General features: G+C 40.0%; 1 protein-coding gene across 1 annotated transcript in view; it reads right to left on the reverse strand.

Annotated features, from left to right (window-relative positions):
• LOC131672622 (lachesin-like) overlaps positions 1 to 7,627 on the reverse strand; it is a 49,165-nt gene extending 41,538 nt beyond the window's left edge. Inside the window, exon 1 of the mRNA XM_058949981.1 lies at positions 7,547 to 7,627. The gene's annotated coding sequence lies outside the window, so the exon portion shown is untranslated. The remainder of the gene's footprint in view (positions 1 to 7,546) is intronic.
• Positions 7,628 to 9,530: the final 1,903 nt, after the last annotated feature.

Here is a 9,530-nt window from a genome sequence, read left to right on the forward strand (position 1 = left end):
CAACTATAAATATACACAAGCGGGCATCGCGATCGAGCGAATTTTCATGTGTGCGTATAAAAACGAGTGTATGCGTGTATCTGTATGCATCCGAACACAATACAACAAATGATGTAATATCTTTTCCATTTCTTTTTTTCATTCGAAGACAAACTTCCTCGGAGCAACTGTTTTATATACACGCACGTACGGAGTAATAATTTAATTTGATTTGCACAGACTACGTCTTAATTGAATATTCCCTCAATTACGTGTGTGTGGCGGCAACAGACAGACAGGAAAAACAAGATTAACATAGAGAAAAAAGAGACAAAAGCGTGGAAGAAAAGGAGGACACACGAAAAGCTGTATTATTCATTTCGCTCTTCCCCTTTCCAAGCGCTGTGAATTTCTCGTCCAAAAGGAACAAACAACTTTACCAACGAACGTAACAATGAGGAGAGACAAAGAGACAGAGAATATTTGTATGGATTGTAGCGCTTAAGAATTATCGAAAGGTTATTATTATTAATAAAGGAGGGGTTTAGATATTAAAAACGTAGTTGCGCAGTAAAAAACATTTCATCATAGCGGACTCAGTGTATATAATAGTTTCGCTTGGTATTCGATGACAACCAAAAAAGGAATCATTCATGTATTATATATGGTACTGAGAAATATCATTGAAATGCAATGTACAGAGAAATAAACTTGACGTTAACGATAATAAAAGTCTTTTAACCACAGTTTTTGTTATCATTCAAACTTTAATTATTTGGAAATATACAAAAGATTTTACAATATTTCGCAAAATCCAATATCAAAATTAATACAATTTTTAAGCATGCAGATTTATGTGTTCAACTCTATTATGATTTTCGTTTTCGTCGAAAAACAGAACTTTCCTTGCAGTACAACGCACCGTGCACTGGAGAGAGCTTTCCAGTTGAAAATCCCCTAATAGCTCAGCGCTGCTCACAACATCAGTGAGCAACAAGAAAGTCTGACGTCCATCGCAGCGTCTGCCGAGAGGTAAGTGCACTAAGCCACAACTCGCGTGCGTCAAATATTCATCGAGAGAGCGAAATATTCGCCGGCACACAAGGCTCATGAAACCTTACGACAGCCGGCCCATGGAAATTCAAGGACCTTCCTCGCGTCGAACTATATCTTGCGGTGGCACATCTGCATTGCAAGAGAGGCGTTAGGGGAGACAGCCGAGACCCAACGAAATCAATCCCATTGACTCTAAGCAATACCCATTAGCTGCGAGAGAATTGCAAATGAGGCGGGCCTTCGCACGTAAAAATAAAATGCCGCGCGTTGCGACACTTAGCTCCGTGCCGTCGACTGATGACTACGGAACTGTTGTCCGGCGACGACGAATCCGAACGACGGCTGTGACTCGTAGCTTGCAATTAGCGTGCGAGCGGCAATGCGATTTGTCGTCGAAAGTTGATGGCTTATAGCGCTGCCAAAGCTAATGTTATACCGAAGCGGGTTCGCGAACCGCGCAAAAGGTTCGCGGGAGCAGCGCCGTTCGCGACCGTCCACTGATTCGATTGTTCGTTAAGTGGCCTCACCGTAAAGTTTGCTGTCGCGCGCGCGTTATCGGCAAATTTAATTCCGACAGCACGATCATCGAATTACAATCGCGTTAGTTTCAGGGCGCCATCGTCGATCGACGGAATTTCGGCGCGACCGAATAAATTGCCATTACGTCCGGCGCGTCGGCCGAAAACGATCGAGCGGCAGCTTTTTCTGGACAAACGTAGGCGGGCAGAAGCGCAAATCTAATCGCTTATAAATCGGCGTCCGAGCGCGATGCCCTTCAATTAAAATCAATCTAGCGATCAGCGCAATCGATCTCATCTTTCTAACATGAGACCGATATCCTGTGTTACACGGAGAGCGCGTGTCCACCGTAAATATTCATGTACGCCAGTAGTTATAGCAAGCCCCTAAAGACGAACTATCTCTCACGTGTATCCACAAAGGGACGAGGGGTCAACCTGCATTATATATATCCATGAGACATTCGTTTTGCGCATTTCGACGTATATTGTGCGCAGTGCGAGGGTGGACGATGCAGAGAAAAAGAGACACCGTATGAATTTTCATCGGGGCAGGAGAGGGACGGGGTCAGCCAACAGGCGTTTTCTCCTATAACGATTTGCATAAAGTGCGGCCTCCCTCGACACACGCACACACATACACACACAAGGTTCTTGATTTTTTCCTCTCTCGTGCAGCTGCGTCCGAGGATTTCCTTTTACGCTATATTATACTCCAGCAAGCTTTTATCGCCATCTATTCATGCCTCCCTCCACCATTTCTCTCTCTCTCTCTCTCTCTCTCACTCTCTCTCGTTCGCGTAAACTGCTAACGGTCGCTGCTTTCTTCTTTCACTGGAAGAGTATGTATTTTTTTTATCGCTGCAACGATGTCGTGCTTGTTTGTAGTTAGCGACCACTACAAAATTTCCCCTCCTCCTCTTCTCTCGACATCATGTGGGTAAATGTGTGATGACATGGCTGAGCTGCCTTTTTTCATATGCGATAAAGAGCCAAAATGCTTTAGTAGTACGTAAATGTTGCACTTCGCTTTGTCGTGCAGTGTGTTAAAAGAGTGCTTTTGTACGATTACTTCACCGTGGAAGCTGACGTTTTGTGTTGCACTTTTTCTGTTTGCGAATGCGCTGAAAGGCATAGAAAAGTTAGGTGCGGTAACGAACTCGCCAAGTCGAAGTCGAAGTCTGAAATAAAATGCGAAAAGTGCTCGGGAATACGCGTATTATTAGACTTCGATGGAGCTCGCGGAAAATAACGAGCAAGTTTATATCGCTTAGTTCGTTAATTTTGCTGTTTCGCTGAATTCAACGATCCGGAAATGGAGCAAAAAATAGCGCGAACAAATGTAACTCGCAATTCGAAAGCATTGTTCGAAGTTTCGAAAGTACTCGCTGGAAATTTTTGAGCGGCGGCGGATGCGAGCAATATGTTTGCGGTATATTTAGGAGTACGGGCTGCACAGTTCTTCTTTAAATGCGAGTCAATTTCACGGGGACTTGAGTGAACTTTGTCTCAACTTCAAGCTCGAGTCTCGCAATGATGAACGCCCGCCGGTGCGGCAAGCAGCTTATCTCTCTCCTGCCTGCGAAAGTATGGCTTGCCTTTTATTTGCTAAGCAAACTTTCTCCAACATTCTTCACGTATCTTCCAAACTTGTCCAACAGCAATAATAATTATTCTCCTCGCCAATTTGATTAGAATTGCGCGTTTGTTAGCTAGTTAAGTCTTCATGTTTCAAATCCGGTGAACCTGGTTATTGTGCCCAACTTTTTGCTAATGGTCTTAGTCGTTCTTCGTAGAAACTATAATTTCATCATAAAGATGGAAGACTGTGCTATATTTTTTGTTCCCTCTCGACTGATGAAGCCAACGTATTACGCAAACTCGATTGTTCAGATAATAGAGTCTGTAAAACAACTTGCTATAGATGAATCTTTTGATCTAAATCCTTGAAAATAACGTGGTATCTGAAGAAGCGAGTGTTTCGTCGAGATGCAGTCCACGCCATCAAATCTCCGAGTCCAATTTCCTATTCCGAGAGGATATGAAGTCCGAACGTCGAAAAGCACGTCGATCAAGCATTTTGACATGGATCCTTTTTTTGAAAAAAATCTCGCCCGGCAATTTCGATCCGTCACACATTTTCGCCGCTGCTCGCACGTCGCCCTCTTTCATCTATATCCACTTGACTTCTCACTCGCGCACGTCGAACTATCCATTTCGCTCGCTCTCTCTTTCTCATTCGTCGTCACTTATATCTTGTGCGAAAGCTTGAAATTTCCATTTCACAGAAACTTTTTTGCCAATATTGCTTAGAATTTGCTTTCTATTTTTGGTCATTTTTTTTAACCATTGCTACCAGTCCCAAAGAAAATTTTTTTAATATAAAAACAAAGAAATGATAAATACATTGACTGATTTACGTGATTGAGACTTAACTTACATGTTTATTTTACTAACTAAAAAATTGCTTTAGATTATAAGAAACCGGTTTCGACGTTCTTTTATAATTGACATATCGACAAATTGAATGAATGAATCTTCTTATTTAAATTTAATCAGTTGAAGTTATGATCAATGTAAAGGTTTATAATTGACCGATTTCCATTTTCATCTAAGTCCCTAATATTTTGTAAAATTCAAGATTTCATCAATCATAAATTAACTATACTCTTTTTTATACTTCATAATTGTATTTTAAAAATTATATCGACTTCACGTGCGAGAAAACCAAAAAATAAACCAATAATTATAGAGGTATTCCAGAAGCATTGCGAGTTTCTCAATTATTTTATTGCGTACGTGATTCTCGTTTAATCGAAAGACTATACAAGCGAAACAAAAACGGAAGAAAGGAAATAAAAACGATGAAATGGATTATACTCGGTATATAATGGATGTCTATTCTTTTTTGCTAAAATTCGATGTTTAATTTTTCGAAGGGTATAAATACTAGAGGTCTTTTTTAATTTTCGGTAGTTCATTCGATACAGGAATTACACGTTAACGTAGAATCTCATCCTCATTTTTTTGTGTAAAATACGGATTCAAATTTTCAATGTCCGGCCGTCTAATGGTTTCGTTAGAGACTTTTTAAAAAGAATAAAGAGTGAAAAATTACCATGAATTCCTTAATTACGAGCATCAATAATAGCTATATCATTATTTAATAATGATTTGTATCAAATCGATAAAAAATAAAAATATTAATGCGTTGAGAGAATAAGAAGTAAAAAAAAAATTGACTCTGAGATTCAGTTGGTTTTCGCATAAAGTAATAGATAAAATCGTAACTCGTGTTATTGTTATTTAACAAAAAAAAAACTACTTGTACGATTGGAAACAACGAATTACTTCCGCGTTCAATTATTTATTATTGGATAGCAAACATTTTTGTTGTGATTATTAATCACTGATCAATTAATGATGATGACAAAGAAAAATGAAAAATTACGTTATGATCGTAGATCGTTTATTGTCATCGACGTAATACCACCCCTGGTATCGAAGCATCATCGTGTTCATGAACAATAGAATATAAAGAAAAAGAAAAGCAAACTTCACGTGATTATCTCCAAGCAAGTGTTTTCTGTTGGACAATAGAAAACATGTTTCCTTCGATAATTTTAGTGATCACTCGATTCATGAATTTTTCTCTTTCATCCCCTTTACCCTCTACCAACGGATTTACGACAACGAAGTGGCAGGCACGTCGACATGAAATCCGAGCAAACTTGCTGAATTTTCGCAGCTTAAGCGCGCGCTGGAAGGGTCAAGTGTATCGAAAACTTATTTCATCAAAGAAGCCCTCGTTTCCACAGAGCAAGCCAGCAGTGATGCGGTATACGTACATAGGTATATACAAAGCCTCTCGGTATGTAATAACCATCCGACAATATCGTTTGAAAGATCCCCACCTCCTCTGAACCATTCCAGCCTGTGTATAGATATAACTGACGCGACGCTTCAATCATCGCTGTTGGCCAAAGTTTCAACGCCCGCGCTGAGTTTAAAGATTGACTGCCAAGTTTCGCTGGTTGTGTTGTGTTGGGCGCGATAACGACTGTTATTAATTATAATTGCTGCGCCGATTTTGCTTTTTCCCCCTCCCCTTCGTTCCTTCTTCCCGACGAGTTAATTAAGGCACGGGGAGAGAACTCGCTTTTGATTTATTGGCTCGAGATGCGCATAATCATTAGTTGCAGAGCTACGCTGCCTTCCTTTTCTTTTTTGTTTTTGCCGAGCCTCGTTAAACTGTCCGCGAGCACGGCTGCCCTTTTTTCTTTTTCGAAATGGCTGGCTTCGCGTTTTTTAATTGAGGCGTGTGTGTGGGTGCATTTTGTTTTGTAAGGCCTGTGTTTTTCGCATTGTTTCACTGCAAGCTGTATTCCAAAAGAAAATTGTAGTATAGCCAGTTTCCGAAGCGGAAATATCAAGTACGATAGTCGTGGCTTTTCTTCGTGGATATGGAGCAAAATAGTGTCGCGTTTGTCTGTTCAGAGATAATTAATGTATGGACTGAAGAATCATATATACGATAAAACGTGCAGACTAAGCATATATAATCAGAGGAACAATAAATTATGTTTGAGCGTGGCCCTGTCAACGCGTAACTTAATTATAAAAAGGTGAATCTCTACGAAATGTACTAGGAGTATAAAAGAATCTACAAAAAACCTTCTCAACACAGCTAACTGAAAGAATGTTTTAACAGAATCTCCAGGCTATGCCATTAACATTCCAATTTTTTCCCATCCTTTGAGGCTCAATCGAAATAAAATTCCACGAAAAGTTAGTCGTCGAGGAAGACGCAGCTCATCCGCGCAAAGGAAGAGCAAAAAAAGAAAAGTCGAGTTACGCGATCTTCTTTCCCACGAATTAATCCTTATTGCGTCGTCGCGTTTTTTGCTTACAAAAGGGCCATTCCAAAGTTGGCCGTAGGTATTAAAACTCGGATGAAATATTCATTACCGTCGCACGACGCGCGCGAGGGATAGACTTTCGCTTAAATATTCATGCTGAAAAGATTGATAACGAGAAAAAAGAAGTGAGACGAGCCGCGCGTCGAGGGAAAAGTATTAATCAGGTACGAGTATTATACATATGTATATAACGTGACGTGGTTCTTTTCTTTCGGTGTATCAAGTTTCTTTCATTCAAGCGAAAACGAAATAGAGAGAGGTAGGATAAATGTGATTTCCTCACAGTATAACCACTCCAATTTTATCGCGTCTATATCAAATATTTAAAATCTGTCAGTCTGCTCTTTCCCTCAGTCGGATTCCACTTGGAATACGTTCAGTATTTTACTGACAAGTAGGAAAGCTGATTGACTTCTGACTTCGTCAGTGAATTTTGTTTTTTGTACGGCAAATATTTTTCGCTGTTTTTGCGTGATGTGATTTCCTACGATTTCACTTCGTTAATTTTTTAACTACGCGACGCTCAGTTATGAAATTCAAATCGTTTATTCATTCGTCGATATGAATTGATTTACCAGGAAAATAATTTAATCGTGAAATCGCGATCGTACAATTGGCCAAATAGAATATGCGCAGGCAACAATTTGCAGGCAATGAAATGCCGCACTCATTAAAATAATTCGAATTCATTGAGCACATATGCGAAGAGCGCATACAAACTCCAAACGTATTCGCACGATCATCGAATTCCAACAGCAGCGGCAAATCTTTCAATCCAATCACTCAGCTAAAAATAAAGAATCCCAGGTGAACAAAAATTAAATACAAAAACCTGGTCTTATTAGCGACATCGGGCGCGCATTACGTAAAACAAGTCGCACGCAATATCATTCCTATATATATAGAACTCCGAGGATCTCAAAAACTCGAGTCGCAACTTCGAGCTTACAAACTTGACCAGCGCGTGTACGCAGTGTGCATTCCAAAATCACTAGCTAGTTTCCTGGCCAACTTGCGTGCCACCAACGTACCAACTTGTGTGCAAGAGAAAAAGAGACAGAGTCGACAACTTACATTCATCATATTCGCCTGCTCGCAATTTTATCTCTTCTTCGCTTTCGAAAGAAATCTGCAACACGTGTGTACTACTTTTCTCTGTAGTTGACGCCACCCGCTACTAGGTTTATGGTTCAGTCTATTTTCCAGACGTTTATAAAGTTTTTGGCGGTGGGTGAAATGAAAGATATGCCTACGAAGTCGAGTAGTAAGGTTTGCGTATAGTCAGTCATGGTTGTGAAAAGTAATTTACTTGAGACTTGATAGTACCTGCAACATTCAAAATATATATTAGTTCATTCCAGTAAAAAAATTATTGGTTAATGTTGGAAGGTGCGGGTACTCGAGTAAATAGCATTATTTATTCATCACGGCAAAACAGTTGTTTGTCCTGCTCGTGTGGCTTAGACGTCAAGACATCTCCTTTGAGGTGATTATATGATTTATTCTAATGCAAGAAGCTCGAATTTGAAGCTATATTATACCAGCTTAAATATTCGCCTTATGATCTCAGTACGTATTTCAGTGGTGTTTTTATGGAATTAGCTAAATTTGTTTCTGTTATGATTTTAAGATCAGAAGTTGTTCATCGTACTCTACTGAGATATTTAGTAGGAATATGCGATAAGATATGACTTAGCACTGAGTAGTAAAATTATAACAATAATTATTTTGCTATGGACACGTTTAGACGTATATTCGTATTCGCTAGTTATTATCGATATAAAGTTCTATTATTTTGACGTAGTAGAGGATTCGAGCAGTTTATTTCGTCATTTAAAGGCACTCCGAAAAAAAATTTTAAATTTTGTTCCGCTCAGACGTTAATTTTGGTTAGCGAATGATTTACCATGCAAATATTTATGCCGCTTAAAGTAAGTTTGCGTATCAAAGAGAGACGATGCATAACAAATGATCGAGACAAATATACGCGCCAGCGACTCGTCCGCGCATTATTAAAACTTTGACAGAAACTTGAAGCAAGAGAGTGAGAAGAACGTACAAATTTGCGTTACGCGGCACTCACATTTCCATATGGCGAGCAACGTTGGAAATTCATGCAAAACGAATCGTCGCTCGGTGCACCTCTCGATTATAAAGCCCTGCGTGCTCTCCAAGAGATAATTCGTAGGGAGAGAGTGGCCAAGTAAATTTCTAGAGATGTGGTTGCAGCGAGAGAGAGAGACCGTGATTTAGTGCTTTTATGATAGAATAGGAAGGAGCCGTAGAGAGAAGCTCCGGAACTTCGTCAGACGTCACGTAAGCGGACCCTCCTCCTACCCGTTGCCGTTGAATTATACCAGGAATGCACTATACACGCAAATGCAACCCCACTGCCGCCACGCTCGCCTTTATTGAAGACAGCAAGAGAGAGGCAGTTGCATTGCCAGCAAGTAATACAGCTTGCGAGTATTGTCTGTTGTAAAGAGCTCTGAGTGAGGTAGGAGCTTTGCCGTGTATAATATGTCGATGTGTCGTTTTATCGGATTGATATTTTTAAGACTAGAAGACTAGTACGCTTTTGTGTTCATTTCTTTGATTTATGCCGATGACAGTATTGATAGAAGTATAAAATTGCAATTCATCACTCATAAACGTGAAATATAGGTACTTACAGAGTGCTGAATAAGAGCATTAGCATTTGCGTCAACTAGATAGAGCTCGCCATATCGCCGACTTATGTGTGCAACAAAATATAATTACCAAAAAAGAGATTTGACCGAAAAGATGCAAAATTCTAAAAATAAAAGAGAAGTACGCTTGGCTTTCGCGGGGCGGTTCCTTTGACACGCTCGACGAACATTGCAGAGTATCCGGGCAGTGCGCTCCTGGAACTTGCAACTCGTGCCACATAATATTCTCGAAAATAAAAGCGGAAGCCCCGAGCGCGCGCGGACTTGGGCGGCGACTTAGTTTTCAACGTGGCTTCATTTCTTTCTGTTTTTTTCGTTATATATACTTGCTCTCGACTTCATTTACTTTGCATGGGAATCTCCAATGC

This window comes from Phymastichus coffea, unplaced genomic scaffold (assembly GCF_024137745.1).
Source record: "Phymastichus coffea isolate CEN01 unplaced genomic scaffold, Cenicafe_Pcof_1.1 PCOF00155, whole genome shotgun sequence".
Lineage (NCBI taxonomy): Eukaryota > Metazoa > Arthropoda > Insecta > Hymenoptera > Eulophidae > Phymastichus > Phymastichus coffea.